This window comes from Muscardinus avellanarius (assembly GCF_963383645.1).
Source record: "Muscardinus avellanarius genome assembly, chromosome: 1".
Lineage (NCBI taxonomy): Eukaryota > Metazoa > Chordata > Mammalia > Rodentia > Gliridae > Muscardinus > Muscardinus avellanarius.
This window is the reverse complement of record NC_137786.1, coordinates 36,734,875-36,761,158: the sequence shown is the minus strand read 5'-3', so window position 1 is coordinate 36,761,158 and position 26,284 is coordinate 36,734,875.

Here is a 26,284-nt window from a genome sequence, read left to right as displayed (position 1 = left end):
AAAACCACAATGGCATATCTCATAACTGTTAGAAGGACTACTGTCAAAAAGACAAAAGATATCAAGTGTTGGTGAGAATGCAAAAAAAGGGAACTCTTTTCCCCTGTTGGTAGAAATGAAAATCCATATAGGCATTATGTAAAATATAACTACCATATAATATAGTAATCATACTTTGGATATATCTCCATGGGAATTAAAATCAATATATTGAAGGGTTACCTGCATTTTTGTGCTCATAACATTATTCACAAGAGCCAATATATGGACTCATCCTAATTGCCCATCAGTGGCTAGATGTATTAAATAAAATATGGTATATATAAATACACAATATGTTGGGCCTTTAAAAAGAAGGAAATCTTGCTATTTCTAATAACATGGTTGAACTGGAGGACAATATGCAAAATGAAAAAAACCAAGCACAGAAAGACAATGCCACCTGATCTCCCTCTTACTACAAAAGAACTCATAGAAATAGAGATCAGAAAGATTAGAGGCTGGGCTGGTGTAGTGAGGAGGAGAGAGTGGGGAGTTCTTAATCAAAGGGTTAAGAATCTCAGGTAATCTGGTTTGGTGGCTCATGCTTGTAATTCCAGTCATTGGGAGCCTGAGACAGGAGTATCTCAGGTTCCCAGCCAGCCTGGGCAACTTAATCAGACTATGATTCAAAATAAATAAAAAAGGGCTGAGGGTGTCACTCAGAGGTAGAAAGTCCCTGAGTTCAATCCTCAGTACCACACACACAAAAAAAATTTTAAGATTAACAGGAGAAATATGTTTTGATATCATTACATAACAGGGTGACTATAGTCAATATGACTAAATTGTACATCTTAAAATAACTAATAAACTTCAAATGTCTCACCATAGAAAGTGATAGGTAAGTGAAAGATTTAATTAACTTGATTTGATCATTTTATTTTACTTATTTATTTACTTTTACAGTACTGGGAACTAAAGCCAGAGGCATTCTACCTCTGAGCTACACCTGTAGCCCTATTTTTTTATTCTTTATTTTTATTTTTATTTTTTGCGGGTCTGGGATGGAATCCAGGGGCATTGGACCTCCAAACTACACCTCCTGAAGAGGAGTCAACTTGACAAGGATCAAAGAACTAAACATTAGACTAGAACTGTGAAGCTACTAGAAGAATAGATTCAACACTCCAACATGTAAGCATAGGTAGAAAATTCCTCAAAAAGACCCTCAAAGATCAGTAAATTAAAATAAGAATTAATACACTGGATGACATTAAACTAAAAAATTTCTACACATCAAAGGAAATCATCAAGTGTCTAAAGAGAAAGCCCTCTAATGGGAGATCTGTGGCATCTATCCCTCTTACAGAGGGCTAATATATAGACTACACAAAGAACTTAAAAGACTTTACACTAAAAGAACAAGTAACACAATCAAGAAATGGACAACTGAATTGAATAGACACTTCAAAAAAGAAGAGATACAAATGGCCAATAGATACATGAAAAAATGTTAAACATTATTAGCAATCAGGGAGATGCAAATCAAAACTACACTGAGATTTCATCTAATTCCAACTAGAGTGACAATTATCAGCCATCTTGTACTCCATTAAGATGTATGACTACAATGCATCAATAAAATATTTAAAAAGCCAAACAACAAAAAATGCAATAAATGCTGGCAAAGATGTGGGGAAAGAGGAATTCTTATACACTCTTTGTGGGATTGCAAACTAGTTCAGCCACTAAGGAGATCATTGTGGAGATTTCTTAGAATACTGGGAATAGATCCATCATATGCTTCAGCTATAACACTACTGGATATTTTTCTAAAGAGGTTGAAAACAGAGAAATACAGTAATATATGCATAATCATGTTCATAGCAGCACAATTCACAATATTCAAATTCTACTCAACAGTAAAGAACAAAGTTATGTCATTTGCAAGAAGATGCAAGGACCTGGAGAACATTATGTTAAGTGAGATTATCCAATCACAGAAAGTAAAGGGTCATATGTTTTCTCTAATATGCACAAGCTAGGGAGTAATTGGGAAGCAAGAGGGATTCCAGATAATGGAGGAGAAACTTCAGTGGAGTGAAGGAGGGAAAGAGGAAGACTGTAGTTCATTAACTAAGTGTACATATGCTAATATACCAACTTTGACCTCAGTACTCTGTATTGGGAAGAGGAGAAATGTAGAGGTAGGGGGAACCATCGGGCGCTCTGTGCACGTATGTCATTGTCAACACAATTTACATTATGATGTGAGACTATAATGCACCAATAAAAGCACATTAAAAAGTATATTTATAGCTGGGCATGGCAGTACACATTTGTAATCCCCATACATGGGGACTGAGACAGGAGGGTTGCAAATTTGTGGCCAGCCTCAGTATCTTAGTAAGGCCCTCCACAAATTCACAGTTACTTCATACTCAGTAATAAAAGACTGAAGGTATTTCCTCTGAGATCAGAAACAAAGCCAGGAAGCCTGATTTTACTATTTTGATTAAAAATAGTACTGGATATTCTAGCCAGAGCAAATAAAAACAAATAAAAGGCATCTACTCTAGAAAGAAAGTAAAGCTATCTCTGTTCATCATTTTAGAAAACCCTCAAGTATCCACACATACACACACAAAACCCCTGTGTTAACTAATTTAAAAACTTTTCCGAGTTGCTGGATACAAAGTCAATATACAAAAGCCAGTTATATAAGTTATATATCTATATACTAACAATGACAATTCAAAAAGAAAAATAAGAAATCAATCCCATTTACAATTTCCAAAAGAACAAAATACTTCAAATTAAAGTCAGCTAAGGAGACAAAGACTTATATACAGAAAACTACAAGTTGTTGCTGAAATAAAAATATTATGAGGTATAAATAAATGGAAAAAATCATTGTTCTGGATTAGAAGATTTCATATTTTAAGGATGTTCACAATACTATTCAAAGTAATTTATTGATTCAGTGCAATCCCTAGTAATATCCCGTTAATGATTTTTGTAAAAATAGAAAAATCCATCCTAATATTTTATAGAATCCCAAGAGACTTTGAGTAGCCCAAACAATCTTTGTAGAACAAATTAGGAGCCCTCATACTTTTTTATTTCAAAACTTAATACAAAACAGTGTGGTACTAGCATAAAGATAAACATATAAACAAGTGAAATAAAATAGTCATGATACAGATGACTTACATATGTGGGCAAGCGATTTTTATATTTTTATTGTTGCAATGTAATTATACATCATGAGATTCAAAGTGATACAAAACATATGGGGGCAAGATGATTCAATAAGAAAAGGGCAATTTTTCCATCGAATGGTGTTGAGAAAACTGGATTATCCATATGCAAAAGAATGAAATTGGATACTGACTATACCATATATAAAAATTAACTCAAATTGGATCAAAGAACTAAATGTATAGGCTAAACCACAAAACTCTTAGATAAAAACGTGGAAAAATCTTTCTGACACTGGATTTGTCAATATTTTTTTGGATATGATACCAAGAGCACAAACAACAAAAATGTAATAAATTGGACTACAACAAAATTAAAAATTTTTAATGAGTAAAAAGAACTATTAATGGAGTCAAAAAGCAAACTCCAGAATGGGAGAAAATATTTTCATTAAAACTATGATAAAGAGTTAATATCCAGAATATATGTAGATTCCTATACATCAAACAAAATCAGTCACCCAATTAAAAAATGGGTAAAAGACATAAGTACAAAGTTCCCTAAATAATATGTACAGATGCTTCTCTCTCTCTCTCTCTCTCTCTCTCTCTCTCTCTCTCTCTCTCTCTCTCTCTCTGACACACACACACACACACACACACACACACACACACACGCAGACACACACACGATGCCTACCATCACTATTTATTAGGGAAATAGAAGTCAAAACTATAAGGAGAACCACCACATACCCATTAGTATGACTACAGTAAAAATACAGTTGGACATGGTGATGTGTGCATGTAACCTCTACTTAGGAGGCTGAGATAAGAAGATTGCAGGTTTGAGGTTAGCTTCAGAAAATAGACTCTCAATAACTAACCTAGTGAGATCTTGTTTCAAAATAAAAATAGGATTGGGCTGAGTGTATACCTGAGAGATAGAATGTACTCAAGTTCAATCCCCAGTGCCAAAAAAATAGAAAAAATACAGAAAATAATAAATATAAGGTTTTGGAGAAGTTAAAATTTGAGCATTGCTTCTGGGAATGTAAGATAGTGCCATGACTATAGAAAATATGGAAAATAAGAATTTCTGCCTCTGAGTAGATATACCCTACTATAATTTGAAAGTATACTCCCAAATTTATGTTTTGGAGCCTTAATCTCCAATGCAACAGTTTTGGACAGAAGAAAATTTGAGGTGTTTATGTCATGAGAACTTCACCCTCATGAATAGATTAATGCCTTTATAAAAAGGTTTTTTTGGAATGGATTCCCTCCCACTTGTTCTACCACTTTTTCACCATGTAACAGTAAGCAGGCCTACACCAGATGCTGGTACCCTGGTCTTGAGCTTCCTAGCCTCCAGAACTGTGAGAGAATAAATATCTGCTCTTTATAAATTACCCAGCCCCAGATAATCTAATAGAGCAACATAAAACAGATTAAGACATATCCTGGAAATTTGAAAGCAGAGACTTCAAAAGATTTGTACACTTATGTCTATAGCAGCATTATTTACAATAAAGAAAAGGTAGATGCAACTCAAGTGTCCACAAATGCATAAATAGATAAAGAAAACAGTATATGTTTACAATTGAATATTATTCAGCATAAAAAAGAAATTCAGACACATGCTATACTATGAATGAACCAAGAAGATATTAAGTCAGTCTTAAAAGGAAAAATACTCTAAGATTTCCTCTTATTTACATTAATAAAAATAAAATTTATGGAAATAGAAAGTAGAATGGTGGTTCCCTAGGCCTGAAGGAAAGAACGAATGGGGAGCTATTGTATAATGGATTTGGACTTTCAATTTGGGATATGGTGTTCATAGGAGAACTATATCCTCAGCCCTATAGTAGAACTGTACCCCCAGATGAGGGCTGGGGATCCCCATAGTAGAACTGTACCCCCAGACGAGGGCTGGGGATCCCCATAGTAGAACTGTACCCCCAGATGAGGGCTGGGGATCCCCATAGTAGAACTGTACCCCCAGATGAGGGCTGGGGATATAGTTCTATGGTAGAGAGCACTTTTCAAGTACATATAAGGTCCTGGGTTTGATCTCCAGTACCACCAAAACAAGCAAAAAATCCACAGTTAATTTTAAGTTGCATATATTTATTCTGTCACAACTTAAAATGTTAAGTTAGGATGTAGATGTTAATCTTACAAAAAAAAGAAGAAAATATTTTGAGAATCAAACTTCTTTAGAACAATTAGAAAATTACCAAGGAACAATTCTGCTATTGAATTCCCAAATTCTTTGAGTCAGTCTTCTCTGTTTTTGGTCCAAGAGACTTTGCCCAATAAGATACAGAAGTCAGCATTTAAAAGTGGGTAGTACTTGGGTTCTGTAATCTGACTGCATAGTTTAAGTACCAAAGTTCATACATGAGATCATAACTCTTTGTTAGTTTGGTATCACCTTTTGGGTGATAATTTCAAAATTCATTTGGTAAGTGCATATATTTTTGAGGCAAATATCAGTTGTACTGTTAATTTGTACCGAGGTCAGGTGTGGGCTGCTTATAAGTGAGGTTTTGAGGTGATAGCAATCTGCAACACCTTACTTTTCAGTTTGAAAACATCCTGTTGACAAATCTAGTAGGTAGTAGAGTGGGTGTAGATCTGATATGCTTTAGCTTTGGCCAAGTATAGACTTAAAAGTATGTAGGAATTCACAATGACATATTATGTTTTCTTAAGTCTTATCATCAAAAACTAAAAATCCCACACCAGCCATCCACTGCTGCTTTAATGGATTTTAGTCAACAATACAGAAGAGGGTATCCAGAAGAATAAGATTAAAACTTATTTAGATTATGGAGAGACACACGTGGAAAAACTTGTATTTATGATCTGTACAATTTGTTGACTATGTAACATTCTGCAAGTGATTTAACTTCCCTGGGCCTCAATTTCTTCATCTTCAGTTGGTATTATTATAGTATCAACTTAAGGGTGGTGACGAAGATGAAATGAGATGATTCTACATGGTTTTTCTGCTTCTATCCTTGCTTCCTTTAAACTAATTCAACACAGAAGTCACAGTAGGGAATACGCTTTAAGTCAGACCTGGTCACTTCCTGGATGAGATACCAGCATGGCTCTCCATTTCACTGAGTGAGAGCCAGCATCTGTAAGGTGACCTACATGGCCCTGCCTCCTGTCACCTCTTCAGCATGTTCTCTTACTGTTTTCCCTTTTCTTGGCATTAGTACACTAGCTTTCAATGTGCTGGGAATATTCCTGCCCCAGACCTCTGTTGTCCTGCTTGGACTCTGTGTACCCACATATCTGCATGACTCACTTCTTACCTCCTTCAAAACTTTTTCTGATATGCTGTCTTTCAGTGAGGTCTTCTCTAATTAACCTCATTAAAATAAAAGATTATTTTCAGTACTATCTATCCCCTGGATATCTCAGGACTACCTATCACTACTATGTGATAGGCTATGTGGTAAGTTTTAAATAGTACTTATCACCTTTTAATATATTATGTAGTTTACTTACAAATTATGTATTTGTTCATAGCCCTTATTGTAATTTAAGTCCATGAAAACAGAGAAACTTACCTGTCTCTTCACTGCAGAAGCCCCAGTATCTAAAACAGTGGCTAGCACATAGTAGGCATTTAATAATACTTTTGAATGAAAGAGTGAATCTATATAAAGTACTGAGTACAAGTACTAGTAAACAGTAAGTACTCACTATCTAGTAGCTATTTTAAGGACTGCACATTAATTTAAATTTGAAATCAAATGTGGTGCTTTGAATTCCCATTTTAATGAACACAAAGAGCAAATTTATAAGACACTAGTCTAAGGAAAGTGCTACAATGTCTAGATCCTGAGCATGTTTATTCCTGTATCCTAATTGTATAGAGGGGAGGACAAAAACACATTTTAAAATGTTGTTTAAACCAAATAAGGGTATTAGTAAAATATATCACCATCATCACAGTCATCTTCTTGGAAAGGAAATTAGTGATTTTAGATGAATCTTTTAAAGAGCAACTCCTCTTTAACTGTATGATGTTGGACAAGTCATTAATGTCCCTGGATATCATTTTGCTCATCTGTAACAAGAGGGTCCAAAAGGCATCTTGAGACTGAGGTCCCATGTGAGATTCAGCCATGGGTGTGGTCCCTCCAGGACTGAAAGTTGTGCCTTCAGTATTTTAATAGAATAAGATTGAAGATCTTTATGTGGACCCACTCCAGACAGGTCTAAAAGACAAACAAATGAGGACATAGTGCCAGGTGAGCTCTGCTTACCAAGTCAATATCTATTTCAGTTCAATTTAACCTCAGATGTTGGCACTCTGTAAACTTGTTACAATGTTTTGTGTTTTTTATTGTTCTATCTTCCTATCTTCTTTTCTTTCTTTCTCCCCATTCTTTCTTGCTAAAGTATTATCCTTGCTCTGGACTTTGGAGAGCCTAATATGATGTATACTTTCAGGATAGGGAAATACACTTCCATATCTAGCCCCAAATATTTTCTCTATAGACAGTAAAGTGATAGTAACAATATGCATATAAATAAGCAAATAAATCTGAAAAGTAGACTGAAAATGTAAGTTTTTATTAGTCTGAGAGTTCAATATTACACCCTTAAGTAGGATGCCAATTCTAGGTTTTTATGGATGCCTCTTATCAGATTTTAAAAATTCACTTTTTTTTTTTTTTTTTTTTTTGGTGGTACTGGGGTTCCTGGAAACCCTTCTCTGGGCTACACTCCCAGACCTATTTTATATTTTTATTTGGAAACAGGGTCTCTTAAGCCAGTGAGGCTGGTTTCGAACCAGCACGATCCTCCTGTCTCCGCCTCCCAAGTGCGGGGATAAAAATTCACTTTTAAAATAGAAATAGAAAAATAAAATAAAAAGATAAGTTTAAAAGTACAATGTACCAAAAGTGGATACAAAGTAGAAGGTCTGAATAGGTTTATTTATTTATTTATTTTGGTGGCACTTGGGTTTCTGGAAGCCCTTCTACCTCCGGGCTACACTCCCAGACCTATTTTATACCTTTTTATTTGGAAACAGGGTCTCTTAAGCCAGCAGGGCTGCTTCGACCCTGCGTGATCCTCCTATCTCCGCCTTCCAAGTGCGGGGATTACAAGTGTGCGCCACCACGCCCGCCTTGAATAGGTTTATATTGGCCAAAAAAAAATTGACTTCATAAACTGGGCATGATGATTAACACTTGTAATCCCAGTACTTGGGAGGCTTAGACAGGAGAATCACGGGTTCAAGGACAACCTCAGCAATTAGTGAGACTCTCAACAACCTAGTGAAACCCTGTTTCAAAACAAAAATATATAATCGGGCTGGCGGTATAGCTCAGAGGTAGAATGCCCCTTGGTTCAATCCCCAGTAACACACACACACACACACACACACACACACACACACACACACATAGAAGAAAAAGAGAAAGAATGAAAGAAAGAAAGAAAGAGAAAAAAAGAGAAAGGAAGAAAGAAAGAGGCTCCAGAATAAATTTTTTTCAAAAAGAATGCTCCAGGACTAAATGGCTTCAGGCCTCCAAATATAAGGAGGAAATATTACCATGTTTCTACAGATTTTTTTAGATAAAAGGAAGACAATACTTCTCACTTTGTGAGGTTAGCTATAGCATTAAATATTCATATACAAAATTAACCTTGTCTTATATAACAGCACACACAAATTACTTTTGGATTAACAGGCAGAATATTGACATATGGGATGACAGAAATGTAAAGCTTCAAGAAGAAAACAGAAGTGTATATTTTACAATTATTTTTATTGGTACATTGTCATTGTGCGTGATAATGAGCGTCATAGTGATACATGTGCACACGCACCATCATCTGGTCTGTCCTCTCCTTACCACTCCCGCAGGCCCCCTTTTTCCTTATAGTGAGATCTATCATGATACAGTTCTATATGTACATAATAGTCTTTGATCTGTTTACTTCACCAAATTTTCATTTTTCCTTCTCTCCTCCCTTGCCTAGTCTGTTACACTGCTCTACTGGTTTCTCTCTTCGTCATGAAGTCCATTTTCTTTCCTATTTTCTCTCTAGTTACCACATATGAGAGAAAACACATGGTCCTTGATTTTCCAGCCTGGCTGATCTCACTTAGTATGAGGCTCTCTGGCTCCATCTGTTTTCCTGCAAATAACATGTTTGTTCTCTAGAAATGTATCTTTATGACCTTAGAGTAAGCATGGATTTCTTAAAGAAGATATACAAAGCACTCACTATAAAAACAAAATCCTGATAAATTAGGAAACAAAACATCTTTCTTTCCTTCCTTCCTTCCTTCCTTCCTTTCTTTCTTTCTTTCTTTCTTTCTTTCTTTCTTTCTTTCTTTCTTTCTTTCTTTCTTTCTTTCTTTCTTTCTGGGTTTGGGGATGGAACCCAGAGGCATTTGACCTCCGAGCTACATCCCCTGCCCTATTTTTTATTCTTTATTTTGAAACCAGGTCTCACTGAGTTGCAGAGGGCCTCACTAAGTAGCTGAGTCTATCCACAAACCGCGATCCTCCGGTCTCAGCCTCCCGAATGCTGGAATTACAAGCGTGTGCCACCATGCCCGGCTTTTTTCTTAGTATGGGGATTGAACCAAGAGACATTCTACCTCCAAGCTATGCCCCCAGCCATAATTTATTTTTATTTTTATATTTGAAACAGGGTCTTGCTAGGTTGACGAGTCTCACTACTTGCTGAGGCTGTCTTTGAACTTGTGATCCTCCTTTTCTCAGCCTTTCAAGTACTGAGATTACAGGTGTGCACCACCACACCCAGCTCAAAATAGAATTTCAATTCATCAAAATATCGATGTTTACAGAAGTACCTACACACATGAATGCATATCTAGCTGCACAGGCAAGATTCCCACTTTGCACTTTAATAGAGGCATGCTTTATTTTAATTAAAAAGTAAGCAAAATTAAAATTTAGAGCCGGGTGTGGTGGTGCACGCTGTAATCCTAGTATTTGGGAGGTTGAGATAGGAGGATGATGGTTCATGAAAAGCCTCAGCTACTATTTGTTGAGGCCCTCTGAAACTCAGTGAGACCCTGTTTCAAAATAAAGGATAAAAAATAGGGCTGGGGGTACAGCTCAAAGGTAGAATGTCCCTGGGTTCCATTACCACACACACACACACACACACACACACACACACACACACACACAAATATATTAGACTTTAGTGAAAGTAAATAGTATCATCCAAGAAGAGCATAATCAGGCAGGATAAAATAATTGAAGATGAGTCAACAGGTGGAAGAGCACAAATTCCAAATCCTCAAATGTCGTGTGGATATAGGCACAAAACCCAGGTTGCAGAGCTGTGCTGAAAGTACTGGCTACGTGTACTGTGGTCGGTGCAGGATTTAGGTTCACTGGAGGTCAGCAGCAGGCTTCAGAGACAACAGCCCTTTAGCTTCTGTGAAAGGCTCAGCTGATACAAAATAGGCTTTAATACTTCAAAGAGAACAGAGTGCCAGGCAGCCTCAGGCGGCCCAGCTGAACTCTCTGCAGTCCAGAAGCCTCCAGCAACCAAAGAAGAGCTTTTGGCACTTAGCTTTCCTTTTCCCCAGCAGGAGAGCCCTGGAGGATGCCTCTGGCATCCACTGACAAAGGTCGTTTACCTTTTGTCCATTCAGCACAGATCTTTGTGATGATGGGTTTTCAAGGCATGGCCAATAAACTACCACTAGGTAATCAACTTGAAGACATTAAAAAACTCTTTGCAATCCATCCTGATGGAGCAGTTTGTTTGAGAACTGAACGAGCATTTTAAACCTGGTGTTTGTATTTCTTTTCACATCCTCAAGCTTCCTGTGTAAAATAGATGAAATTAACAACCAGAGAACCCTGCCCAAATTATTGCTTTCTGTTGCCCTAAGCTTGCTCAGTGTGGATGCTGGTTCAGATGCTGAGCAGGACTGAGAAAATGCTCATAAATGTCTAGTCTTTGGTGTCATAAACTCTAATGACTAAAATAATATATCTGTTTCATGGTGTACATCTTAGCTTCTTATTTTTCTCAAGCTATAAAAGAAGGGATATTAATATTTGTGGCTACATACTAACTCGTTAAAATCTCATGGATTGCTTTCACAATCAGGGCAAAAAAATATTTTTTTAAGAAAGAGACATGGCAAAAAGCTACAGAGCATTCTAATGGTAGCTTTCTATATGGTACATATTCATACTTCCTGTTAGTCTTATATTTGTATAGGACTTCGTATTTCAACATGCATCTATCCAACTTGTCTCAGTTGGTCCTCAGAAATTCCCATATAGTCAGTAACATTTCCCAAGGTTACCCATCAAGGTCACCCAGTAAGTGGAGAAAATGACACGACAACTCAGATGTATTGGTTACTACACTGCAGTTTTTGTGATTGGTGGGACTAGACTCTCAGAAGTAATATCTGCTGCTGTTGCACTCACAGATCTGAGGATTTGAGAAAGCATTGTTTTCTTCTTTTGTCTCCTACTGGCACAGAACTTGTCACTGCTGATGTTTGTACAGAAACTGTCATTCAACTCCGTGAGGTCGGTCATACAAGGAATGTTGATCACTTGAAGATTTTGATGTACTTCCCCAAGTTATTAGATATCGGTGATCGGAATAGGGACCCTGTTAAAAAATAAAGAGATTCCACATTTTACTTTGGTGTAGAAAGTGTCAGAAAATTTTATTAAATCATGGCTGCCATTTTCAAACATCTGAGAAGTGACGTTGAATTTTATTTTTTACAAAGTGTAAGATATAAAACCTAATTCTGTGGAGATGAATTAAAAGAAAATTAAGTTATTTTTAATTCATTCCGCCTCTGAAGTGATTAATAATAGATAAAATTCATGAACTATCACTATTTTCTCCACTCTGCTATCTTCTTCATTGCTATATTAATACATAATTTATGTTCATCAGCGGTTCTCCTTTTCAGTGTTCATTTATGTGAGTTTTGACTAACACATACAGTTGTATAACTATCATTGTAGTCAAGATATAGAATAGTCTCATCTCTGTCCTCAATTCTATACTTCGCATGATGACTGAAAAGGTATTTACACATCATGATAACAACCACAAACATAAAAATTAAGTGATACGGGCTAAATATTTATACATTTATGCATTATTTGTCCTCAGTTTACAGATTGGGAAAATTGAGGTTCAGGGAGTCTGCTCTACTATGAATATTTGTGTCCTCCCCAAATTCATACATTGAAACCTAGTTCCTAATATGATGGTATTAGGAAGTGGAGATTTGGGGAGATGGTTAGATCAGAAGGGCAGAACCTTATGAGTATGACTAGTACCCTTCAAAAAAAGAATTCAGAGAGTTCTTTGCTCCCTTATACTGTATATGAACTTACTAAGAAGTCTCCATCTATGAACAGAAGGTGAGTATTTGCCTCACACCAAGTCTGCCAGTGCCATGATCTTAGAATCCCCTGCCTCTAAAAGTGTGAAACTACATTTGTATTGTATATGAGCTATCTTGTCTGTGGTATTTTGTCATAGCATCTGCAACAGACTGAGACAGAGGTAAATAATTTATATTAAGTTGTAGATTCAGGTTTGAAGCCATGTCAAACTCCCCAGCTCTTAACATTGCCCTCTTTATCTTGGGTATGCACTGGAGATCTAGACATATAAAGAATATCCTAGATTGTACACATGAAGAAAGATCCTCCAGTCACAAAAGTAGAACCTGATGGAGAAGGACTCCAGTTCCCTGATTATAAAGCAAAAGTGCTGCTTTACTTTTTCTTTGACAACAGAAATCCTTTACTATCAATAATTTTTTACTTAGCCAATGTGAGGTTTTCTCCCTTGCATGAATACTGCTTGGATATTATAGCAGAAATTTGTTAGACAACAATATTTACAGAACTGTGCTGTATTTGTAGAAAAGATTAATTCCACACTTTTATGACTCTACCTGCAACTTTACCATAAAATAAAGGATGCCTAGTTTTGTCAATGGGCAAAGTATCCTGAGTTGAAACCCCACAGAGGAAGAAGGGATGATTAATTAGATAAGTAAAATTTTTGCTTTTTATAGCACCATCCAACTGTGTATATAGGAAGCATTACTATACTTTAACATGCTGGGAATGCTCATCTTGCTAGTCAATACAAAGTCTTTATAAAGGCTTGCTACTGTGGGCTCTGCTCTTGTTTCTAAAAGCTGTAGAGACATGCTAAAAATTTAAGAAAATCATACTGTACAAAAAAATGCAATTAAGTCCCTTGCCCATGAAAAATGCAGTTTTTTTTCATGAAAATTAGATTTAATGTATTTGTCTTCCTGAAACTACACATTAAATGTTTGAGTTATATCTGTAATTGATTGATATGATAAAAATAATTATATAAAAATTATGGTTAGCCATTGGATATCAAGATAAAAGGAGATGAGAAATTTATAATAAAAGTAAACTCAAAGGAATTCAAACTCATTCCATTTGCAATTAAAACACACATTGAAGTCACTAAGTTATTCAGTCTTGGCAGACTAGCTGTGCTAATTTATAGGTATTTAATTAACTCCATAGGGTGAAATCCCCTGTTGTTGCTCTGTGAATGTAATATTTATATTGATAATTATAAAACTAATTCGAGTATGGTAAAGCTCATTTTTTTCTTAGACCTCAAATGGTCCATACCACACTGCAAAAATGTGCATAATATTCAGTAAGAACTTCACTCAGGAGTTTAATGATGGGGAACATGATGACGAGGGAGAGAGGAAATGAAACAAGTTTGTTTTTTTCTATTTGTTTGTTTTTGTAGTGTTGGGAATTAAACTCAGGGATGTTCTACCTATGAGCTACATTTCCAACCCCATTTTATTTTGTATTTAAAAAACAGTCTTGTTGAGAGCCTCACTAAATTGCTGAGACTGCAATTTAAACCTGCAATTCTCCTATTTTAGCTGAGTACCAGGTCAGACTTTTCTTCTTTGTCAAAGCCAGGTAATGTGTGATTTAGAATGATGGTTTTTGATTTCTCAATTTTGTTTGAAAACTACATAGGACTCGCTACAGAAAGGGTCATTTTTTTGTGTGTATATGTGATACTGGGAATTGAACCGAAGAGCATTCTACCTCTAACCTATATCCCCAGCACCCTCCCCCTTTTGCAGAGTCTCCCTAGCTTGCTGAGAATCTCACTACATTGCTGAGGCAGAACTCGAACCTGCAATCCTCCTGTCTCAGCGTCCCAACTAATGAGATTACAGGTGTGTGCCACCATACTTTGGTGTTATATTCTTTAAATAAAACAGACCACTACCAAATCAATAACTTAGTCAATCCAATCATATGTATTCAATGTATTTTTTAAGCTTCTGTTCCCCCCACTTCCTATAAGTACACATTTTATTTTCAAATTTAAAGTCATCATAACTGTTTCCTTCTTTTTAACTTTAAGAATTGACTCAATTCTAAAGTTCTCCCAAGAATCTGCTTGCTCATACTGTCTAAAGGGTTGTGGGAATGTCTGTGTTCTCCCAACTTCAAGAATCAGTTCAGAGAACAGAAGTCTCTACACAGAGATCCCAGCCTAAAAGCCTCGTGCCTGCAGCCCCTGCTACTTGTGAGGATGAGAGAGAGGGTCATATGAACCCATGAATTCCATACTAATCTGGGCAATATACTGAGGCTTTATTTAAATAAAAATAAGAAGACTGTATGCCTATAATCCCAGTATTTGAGAGGCTGAGACAGGAGGATCAAGCATAGGTTTGAAGCCAAGCATGTGGTAATTTAGCAAGACTTTGTTTTAAAAATAAAAATAAAATATGGTTATAGGGATAACTCAGAGGTCGAGCACTCCTGGAATCAATCTTCAGTACTGCACATGTGCATGCCCACGCTCACGCACATGCACACACAGGCACAAAGATCCAACCTGTGCCCATCCGTTAGTGAATGGATAATAAAATGTGGTCCATATATACAATAAGATACTACTTGGCCATAAAAAAGAATAAAATACTATCATTTGTGGTAAGACAGATGAACTGGAGATCATTATGTTAAGTGAAATAAATAAAACACAGAAAGGCAAGGACTATGTGATCTTATTCACATGCAGAATTTAAAATAGGTGATCTCATAGAAAGTTGAGAGTAGAATAGTGATTACCAAAGGCTGAGGAGAATAAGAGGGAGGAAGGGATAGGGGAAAGAATGACCAGCGGGTGCTAAGTTACAGTTAGATAGGAGCAACAAATTGATTGTGCTACTACACAGTAGAGTGACTATACGTAGTCAAATATGCTGTATATTTTCAAAATCTAGAAGCAAAGTTTTGGTTAATAAATTTTAATCATCATAAAAACATGATAAATGTTTGAGGTGATGTTTAGCCAATTTGAAAATCACAAAATATATACAAATATTGAAACATATGACACCCCATTAATAGACACAAATTTTTCATGCTTCTTATCAATTAAATTTTTAATTAAAATCCATTGAACTAAAAACTCATAAAGGAAGAGGAACATAAAAAAAAAGGTATTCGTTGGTGGTACGGATTGAGCGCTTCATGGACAGAGCACAGTTTCTCTATAATTTACTCTAGCTCCATTCTGCCTGTCTGTGGAGATCTGAGTGGAAAGTGTTTATTTTCTAAATTGTCTTGAGTCAAACTGTGATGAATAACCAAAGCATTAGAGAAACTGTCAGTAAAGCAAACACGTTTTTAAAAGGATGAACATTTGCTGGGCGTGGTGGTACACACACTTGTAATTCCAGTACTTGAGAAGCTGGAAGAAGAGGATCACAGGTTCTTGGCCAGCTTCAGCTACTTAGTGAGGCCCTGTTTCTAAATAAAACGTTAAAAATAGTGCTGGGGGTATAGTTCAAAAATAGAATGCCCCTGAGTTTCATCCCTGGTACCTAAAAAAAAAAAAAAAAAAGAAAAGAAAAAGAAAAGAAAACTTGTCTACTCAGAGATTTGTACTTGAAGTCCAATCCTCTAGCTACATACTATCACTCCCAAAATACAGAAATAAGATACAAGGAGAATCTTCTAGTGATTAGTAACTAATTATTTAACTGAAAGTAAATTTCTTAATCTATAATTTAATCAAATACAAAATCAAAGACTTTCTCAGATTCTTTTTCTCCTTTCTGTTAAAACAGGTTAATATTAGCCTACTCTTTTAGAAACTATCCCAGTGACTTTATTTTCCCTTGATTATCTTTGAAATAATTTTATGCCCAGGTCAGATCACAGTCTGAGGGACCAGAGATTATAATTCAGTTTATCTCTTTTGGAAGAACACAATTCAACTCATAATAGGCACAGTATGTACAGTTCTTACATTCATACATACTTATATAATTTTCTTTGTTGTTATAAAGTTAATTATTTTGGGAATATACCTTGAAGTAATTGATAAGGCAAATATTCAACTTTATTGGATGCTGCCAATTCTATGCCAGTTTTATGAAGAGTTTGTATCATTTTACCCATTTATCAGGAAGGCACTAGAGTTTCAACAATTTCACATTAATGTTAAGACTTGGTATCACCATTCTTTTAAGCTGTAGCTATTCTACTAGGTGTACACTGATACCTCATTTGGGCTTTAATTTGCATTTCTCCAATGACCAAGAATGATAAAAATATTTCCATGGATTTATTCATCATATATGTATTTTCTTCAGTAATGTCTCTGCTCCATATATTTTCTTGAATTTTATGAAAGGGATATTTATTTGTCTACCTTCAAATCTTCCAGTGCTTTGATATGCTGCATTAATTTCCTATTTTCCTATAACAAATTGCCACAAACTCTTAGTGGCTCAGTCAACAAGAGGAGGCAGTCAGAAATTCGAAATACATCTTATGGGAATAAAACTATGGTATTGGCAAAGCAGCATTCTTTCTGCAGGCTATAGGAAGCAATTGACTTACTTTCCTTGTTTAGCCTTTAGAGACTGCTAGCAGACCTTGGCTATGGTCCAGTCTTCCTCCTCCTTCCTTCTCCTTCCTTCCTTTTCCTCCTCCTCTTCCTCTTCCTCCTCCTCCTATTCCTTCTCCTGTTCCTTTTTCCCTTCTTCTCCTCCTCCTCATTCTTTTACCTGTGATACAGGTAGAAAAACCCAGGGACATTCAGCCTCTGAGTTACAGCCTCATTGACCCCTTTGATTTTTATTTTTTTGTTTGAAACAGAGTTTGACTAGAACTGGCCTTAAATTTGCCATCCTCCTGTCTTAGCCTCCCAAGCACTGGTACTATAAGAGCGTAACCTTTTTCTCCATCTTCAACACCAAGCATACAGCAATTTAAAGTTTATCAGACTCCCCCTGTTCCTCCCTCTCTCCTTCTCCCTCTACCTCTACCTTCATGTCTCCTGTGACTCTAACACTCCTGTCTTTCTTCTGTAAGGACCTTTATCATTTCATTGAGCCCATCTAGATGACTCAAAATTTTTTCCATGCTTAGATACTTAACTTACCCCTGCAATGTAAGGTAATATACTGACAGCTTTCAAGGTTTGGATATGGGTACCTCTGGGGGAAAAGCAGCATGTCCCCCACACATGTTACTTTACCTTGCTGACAAATCTCCTATTCTGTGTCTCTGATTTCAGATAATGGAACCCTGTAGCCTATATTTGTTTTACTAGCTGGTTCACTGCTAGGTTATACCAATAGGGACTCAACGACACTGGGAGGTAGAAAAGAGAAAGGGGCTTCATCTGCTCAGCTCCATGGCCCCTGGGCACCGCCCCACACTTCTCACTGGCAGCAGCAGAGGATGCAGGTCTCAGCTGTCTCCCTACATTCCCAGAATGGTCACATTCCCAGACTGAGTCTAATCACCCTTAGTTGCCCTCACAGCCGTGCACTGCCTACTCTTCAGAGGCCAGGTCCCTGCTCTTCAAAGCCACTGCCCCAAACATCTGGGTTCAAATTATTATCTCCATTCCCCAGCCCTGAAGATGATAGCAGGTACTTGTGAGAATTACCATAGTGTACATTTTTAAGATTTTTCTTAGATTTTTGTGTTTAACCATTTCCCTTTACTAAAATCTCTTGGTTAAAATGTCTCATATCCCTTATTTTTCTGATATTTTGGATGATGATTAGTTATTCAACTCCTCCAATACATAGACACAACATTAAAGAATAATATCAGCCAGGTGTGGTGGCACATGCTTGTAATCCCAGTACTTGGGAGTCTGAGACAGGAGGACCCGGGTTCATTGCCAGCCTCAGCTACTTAGTGAGGCCCTCTGCAGCTTAGTGAGATTCTGTTTCAAATTAGAGGAAAAAATATAGGGCTCAGGTGTAGCTCAGAGGTAGAATGCCTCTCAGTTCAATCCCCAGCAACACACACACACACACACACACACACACACACACACACACACACACACAAATAATCCAAGAAGAAACCTGTATGATCAGTTGTAAGGGAGGCCTGAGGCTTATCTCAAACCTGATAGATGCTGATTCTTCTTCAGGAAACATCAAGGCATAGAAAGACAAAGCTGTCTTCACTGTAAAATCTCTTCATAAGACAATAAACTAATTTTTAACACTAAGAATTAAAATCTAAATTCATTGGTCTTGCTATTTTTTGAAATAAAAAATAATTAAAAGGAATATAATATAAGTTTATTAAAATTGTTTCTATCAGAAAACTGATTTAAGTTGGTTAAATTTAATTCAATATTTGTGTCCTTTTAAATATCAGTAGTTTAGTAGTACATCCCTGTAAAGTTTACATACAGTGTGTGGGGGGCACATGTGCACTGAAAGAGTGTAAAAGAAAGAGAGAGAGAGAGAGAGAGAGAGAGAGAGAGAGAGAGAGAGAGAGAGAGAGAGATTTATAAATGATATGGTCTTATACTCTTCAAAGAAGCTGCCAAAATAACTATCCATTTGAACTTCCGGATGCACTCTCTAGAGGAACAACACCATTTATGAGCCCATTTGTTACCCATTTGAACACCCTTTAGACTGCACTTTTGCCAGAGATGAATGCACTCTACATAAAATAGTAATGTTTCAATCGTGGAAATGTGATCTCAATCATATTTAACTCTTCTTGTTATATCCTGACATTAATTAACAGCCCAGAGACCCTTCCAAACCTCCACATACAGTCTTTGAAGAGGTTATTCATCAGATAGGAATGGTGTTTGTCTAAGAGCATACTTCTCTTAATGGACTTAACATGATTATTTTTAAAATGCCCAGATCTTTAGTCCCTTTTGTCTCCCATCTCTCCAACATCAACAGCTTCTATAGCATTTTTAGGTCCTTGGGACACTCTGGTGAAGGGGATGTAATAGAAAGTATCAGAAATCAAAACAAGAAGCCAGGTGTGGTGGCGCACACCTCGCACACTTATAATCCCCGTGTTTAGGAGGTGGAGACAGGAGGATAGCGCAGGTTCGAAGCCAGCCTCGCTGGCTTAAGAGACCCTGTTTCCAAATAAAAATATAAAAAAAAAATAGGTTTGGGAGTGTAGCCCGGAGGTAGAAGGGTTTCCAGGAACCCAAGTACCACAAAAAAAAAAAAAAATCAAACAAGATATAAGAACACAACACTTTAGCTGGTTGTGGTGGGGTACACTTGTAATCCCAGCATTTGGGAGGCTGAGACTGGAGAATCGCAGTTCTCGGCCAGTCTCAGCTACTTAGTAAGGCCCTTTGCAACTCAGTGAGACCCTGCTTCAAAATAAAGAATAAAAAAATAAAAATAAAAAATAGGGAAAGCTACCTCACTCTCTCCCAGTGGCCGTTTCCTGCTGTTCCTGCCTTTTCATCTGCATCTTCTTCCTAAAAGCACAGAGTGACAGGGTTTCCACAGGGCTTTTCTATCCCTTGAGAGAGACTTGATTATAAATAACATAATGGCAGCTTAGGATATGATTAGTTATGCTCTTGCCTAATATGTTGAGCAATCATAGAAATGCCTTTAGCGGTCTGAATTATTGTATCATATAAGAGATTCAAAATATATTCTGAACTAAAAGTAGAGGTACTGTGGAGAAAATATTAATTTAAAATACAGTGGTAAACACAACACACCCAGACCTTATTCTTGAAGTTAAAATATAGAAAAAGAACGCCGGGCGTGGTGGCGCACGCTTGTAATCCCCGCGCTTGGGAGGCAGAGACAGGAGGATCGCGCTGGTGTGAAGCCAGCCTCGTTGGCTTAAGAGACCCTGTCTCCAAAATAAATAAATAAAATAGGTCTGGGAGTGTAGCCTGGAGGTTGAAGGGTTCCAGGAACCTCAGTACCACCAAAAAATAAATAAATGAATAAAATAATAAATATAGAAGAAGAATATTAAACTACAGATATCTGGATTGAAAAGAGGAATCAAATATAAAGAAGAATAAAATCCACCTATAAATTAATTTCAGGGCCGGGCGTGGTAGCACATGCTTGTAATCCCAGAATTTGGGAGACTTGACTGGAGAGGATCGTGGTTCATGGACAGCCTCAGCTACTTAGCAAGGCCCTTCCCAATTCAGTGACACCCTGTTTCAAAAATAAAAAGACTAAAAACTAGGGCTGGGAGTGGAGCTTGAAGGAACAGTGCCCCTGGGTTCCATCTCCAGTACCACAAAAAAATTAATTAATTTCAGGTTTATGAACCTAATTCATGATTTAAAACTATGGGCAAAAGTCTGACCGGCAACTTCAGTGCTGTGCCCAGCTCCTACATTCCCATCCCTAATACCATGGTATTGTGAGCATAGGAAAAAAAATTATTGGAAACACATATATGAAGAGATATAAAACATGGTAGTTGCAGAGGGCAGGCTTGGAGATTATTATGGTTTAGATTTTAATGTTCCCAGGAGCTCACATGTTAGGAAATGTATCCAGGTCTAGAGGCCACACAAGGCTGGAGTGGGTGTATTTCTGCGGACGTGTCTAGGGATGTATCTGTACCTGGCCCTCTCCTTTCTCTCTGCTTCCCAGCACTATGAGCTGAGGGGAATTTCTCCTGCTGCTCCATGAGCTAAAGCCCTGTCTTTCCTGCTGTGGTCTGACTAATCATGGACAGACTTCTGAAGTCAGTCATGAGCATTAAAATGAACCTTTTTGCCAGGCGTTGTGGTGCCTGTACTCCCAGTGTTTTGGGAAGCCAAGATAGGTTCAAGGACAGCTTCAGACACATAGCAAGACTCTCAGCAACAGGATCTAAGGACCCTGTTCACACACACACACAAAAAAAAAAATCTGGGGATGTAGCTCAGAGGCAAAAGGCCCCTGGGTTCAATACCAAGTCCCACAAGAACCTCTCTTCATTTTACAACTTATAAATTGTTTTTGTCAGACAATTTGGTCACAGTGATGAAAAATGACTAATACAGGGACAGTTAGTGCATGGTAAAAGAAACATGAACTATGACTACAATGAACCACATGGTAAGTAAATTTGAGTGAATACATATTTAATACTTTGCATTTCTCTGATTACTCAAATACAAGTTTTTTTGTTTGCTTTTTTTTTGGCACTGGGGTTCCTAGAAACCCTTTTACCTCTGGGCTACACTCCCAGACCTAATATATATATATATATATATATATATATATATATATATATATATATATATATATATATTGGAAACGGTCTCTTAAGCCAGTGAGGCTGGCTTCGAACCTGTGTGATACTCCTGTCTCTGCCTCCCAAGCTCGGGGATTACAAGCGTGCGCCACCACGCCCGGCATCAACTGATCAACTGCAAGCTTATGCTTGGCATAGGGCTATGGGCACCAATTAGTTAATGTACCTTAATTCCCACGTGAAGATATAACAGAATCATATACATAACGTGTTACTTATCCCAGCCCCAATATTCTATACTGAGGATCAGTAATTATTATCCAGTATTGTATTGGGTAATGATTCTTTAGATATCAATGAATCTGTATCACTGAGTAAAATATAGCTGATTAATTTATATTTTAATTATTATGTTAGAGGAAAGTAGATTTTATCATACTACTTTAAGGTACTTAAATTTTTTTCTTGAAAGAGCTATATTAATCTTATATTAAACATTTTTCTAAAATCATTATTATCAAATTAGAAGAAATGCCACTAGAATTAGAGAAAAAGGACAAAAGATAAATTCATATAAACCAAACTTACATGAAAAAGGAGAATTGTAACAAAGTACTGAGAACTTTATAAAATTTAATTAAATTAATATGATTATACTTTGAAGACTATCCATATCAATGCAAAGTTTAAGTGTCATTATTTTTAGCAACAACATTTTATGACCCTAATACAATGACTACCCAAGGAGGCTCATTACAAAACATTTTAATTTAAAAAATAGGTCTGGCTGTGCTCAGATACAGATTTTCTTCCCAAGTTATCTCTGATCATTTTTCTTTATTTTGATTTCTTTTTATTTTGATTTCATTTCTGATGACATAAAATGCAAGACTGAAAGATTTTGTGCATTTTTTAAAATCCCAGGGCAAGATTTTAAGAATTGTTAATGAGAAATAGATTAAGGTCATTATGTTCATGGAATTAATTACTGATAAACTGCTGGTATTTGTTTCTTCCCTAGTTTTCATTGAACCTTCAGCAGAATAATTCTTTAAAATTTTTTTTATTGGCGTATTGTAATCATATATCTTAATAGGGTACAAAATGGTAGAGGCATCTATGCACACATCACTTATTTAGCCCTTCACCATTTCTCACTCCATTTCCTCCCCCTCTTTCCTTCTCATGTTTGGATTATTGATTGACTTTGATATATTTATGAATGTATGCCATGTATGTTAGGGAATTTCCCTCTTCTCTCCTCCTATCCCCCTCGGGTTGACTTACCTGCTCATTTATGGTTTCTCCTTCCTCATCTAGAGTTTCTCCTATGATCCTTTTTATCTAGCCAAGGATATATCAAGAACCTCAACAGAGAGCTGACAAAATGGGAGAAAATTTTTGCCAACTCTTCCTCTAATAGAGGACTTGTATCTTTAATATATAGAGAACTCAAGTATAATTCTTAAATATACTTTCTAAGCAGAATGAGAGCTTTTATTCCCATAAATTTTATATTTTACTGTTAATAATTTTATTCTGAAACTCATATTTATCTTAAACCACAATTAGCATATTAGCTTTGTACTGCACAGTTGTATGCAAATCAGCAAAATAGTAATACAGCATGAACCTCTATTCATCCAGACCTTACATATAACTGAATTGGTCATACCATTTAAAAACAAATCTGTAACATGATTTACCAGTGCATAAATTCATTCTAAGTTCTGACAATGCAATATATGTATTTATATCTATCTCATACTTATTTTCAAAAGTCACCAAAGGCAGTCTTTTACAGTTTAGTTTTTCCTGGCTGAAGCTGAAGATTTCTGTAATTTCATAGAACATCTGTGTTGCCAATGATCTTCATTTGCCATGAAAGAAGGATGACTTAAGATTCATTTTTCCAGTCATGGAAGCTAGTAAGTCTCAGTCAGCCACAGTGGCCTGCGCCTGCCTTCTCACCTGCTCAAGGGGCCCCTAATCCTTTTCCATTCTTCTCATTCCTCACCCAGGTGGCTTCTTTAGCCCCAGGACCATCTTTCATCTCAAAAGCCAAAATTCCACTGATTTTCCTCCCTTTTTCTCATCAAGTTCCTTAAACATTTTTTCCTCTTTCCCTCTATCCTTCCCTTCCTTTAATGATGGGAATTAAACCCAGCCATATTCCCAAAACCTTTTTAAAACATTTTATTTTGAAACAGAGTATCACTTGCTGAGGGCCTTGCTAAACTGCTGAGGCTGGCCTCTAACCTCTGGTCCACCTGTCTCGGCCTCCCAAGTACTGGTATTACAGGTGTGTGGTACCACATCTGGCTCAAGTTTCTTACATCCACCACCTGCAGAGTTGGTTGGAACAGCATCAATTTGAGCTGTTCTAGAAGAACTAGCAACTTTGGGAGACCTACCTTATACAGAGTTACAAACACAGATCCTTGGAGGTCTGAATTATGAGCAAAGTAGCACTTGCACAGGAACTTGCCCCCCTCTGGCTTCCACTCTCAACTACCAGCCTAAAGCTATTTTAATATGTTATTCCTACCCTCCTTTGGCCTACCATATGTTCCAGGTAAAATGAAAGTTTACAAATTGGATTTGATCTCTGTTGAAATGGTATATACTGTCCAACTCTCTAGATGAAAAGGAAAAAAAATTCAGGCTTTTTTGATTTAGGCATAATATCAGAATGATGAAATGAATTACCCTATTTTTACTGGGTATTCTGATAAGGAGTAGCTTTAAACAGTGTTAGTACAAAGGGAAATGAACATAATAAGCTAATTAATGTTGCCAAATAAGAGTCTGGAGATGCCAAATTTTGTATCTTGATCCAAATAAAACATTTATTTTATAGTTGCATTAAATGAGTAATTTCCAAAAAAATTTATTTATTTATATTTTATTTATTTTTATTTTTAAAATTTTTTTATTGGTGCATTATATTCATACAACTTATTGGGGTAAATAACTTGTTTGTACAAACATGTACACATTGCTGATTTAACCCCTACCCAATTCCCACCCCATTCCCTCCCCGTCCCTCCCTCCCTTGCTTGGCTTAGTGATTCACTTTGATATGTTTAAGTACCTTGTGTGTTTTAGAAATTTTCCTCTTCCCCCCTCCTTTCTCCTCCTTTAGGTTGCCTTGTTTGCTCCTCTATAGGATTTCCTCTTTCAAGAGTTCCTCCTATGACACATTTCTCCCGAACTCTCACATATTAGGGAAAGCATCTGATTTCTTATTTTTTGTGACTGACTAATCTCACTTAGCATAATGTCCTCCAGTTCCATCCATTTCCCTGAAAATGATGTAATTGAGGTTTTTTTTGATGGCTGAGTAAAATTCCATTGTTTACATATCCCACAGTTTTGTAATCCATTCATCTGTTGATGGACATCTTGGCTGGTTCCATAGTTTGGCTATGGTGAATTGTGCAGCTATGAACATAGATACACATGCATTAGTTTGGTAGTTTGGTTTCTTTTCTTTTGGGTAGATACCCAACAGTGGTATTGCTGGGTCAAATGTATTTATATTTTATTGGTGCATTGTAGTCATACATCTTAATGGAGTACAAGATGGCAGAGGCATACATGCACACATCACTCATATTTTGAGTCATTGTATAGATTTGTCCAGAAAAGTTAATGGTTTATTTCATAGTCTTTGCATCTTGCCCTTTATCACATTTTGTCAAGACTTCTCTCTTCTTTCCTCTCTCTCCCTCCCTCCCCCGCCCTTTGGATTTCTTTTCTAGTTTATTGCTTGTAGCACAGGTAACATAGTATTGTTTATAAACTAATTAAAAAATGTTTATTTCTTACTAGTCAGTGATAGATAGAATTATTCTTCCTTATTCTAAAGCCATTGCATCACATTACCTGCCAATATCTACTTTAAAAAACCTGTCCACATAATGTCGTCATTGCTTATGATATTTTAATTGTTCTTGGAAGTAGTAACTAAAATATGCTATCATCGGATCATCTCATTGAACACACCATGTACAAATGCAGTTTCTTTATATTGCCTTGTTACTATTTCTAGAAGTTGTTTAGTACAATTCATTCAAAAATGCTTTTGACTAGTTGAAGTTTCCCGATCTTCTTTATAGCCATTGTACTGAATCACAGTCAATTCAAACTCATTCTTTTCTAACATCAAATTTACCAGACCCTGTTGTCTTTCCCTAAGAGCTGTATCTCAGATTTTTCAGTGCTTGTGAAAGAAAACAAAGAAAGGCAAAAGTAAACATAATAGGAGATGTAGTTTTTTTTTCAACCTTACTAATCAGTGGTTAACAATGAGGTAAAATGAATAAAAGTCTCATGGAAAATTATGCCAATAATGGTCATGTTTGAGGAATTCAAGTTTTGTAATTACACAACATGTATGATAATACTGGGTTGTGATTTTCTTGCTGTGAATTATTTCAAGCCTCTTTGTAATTAGCTGGTATAGACTGGGACATTCTGCCTCTGGTGCTTAGGCTGCAAACTTAA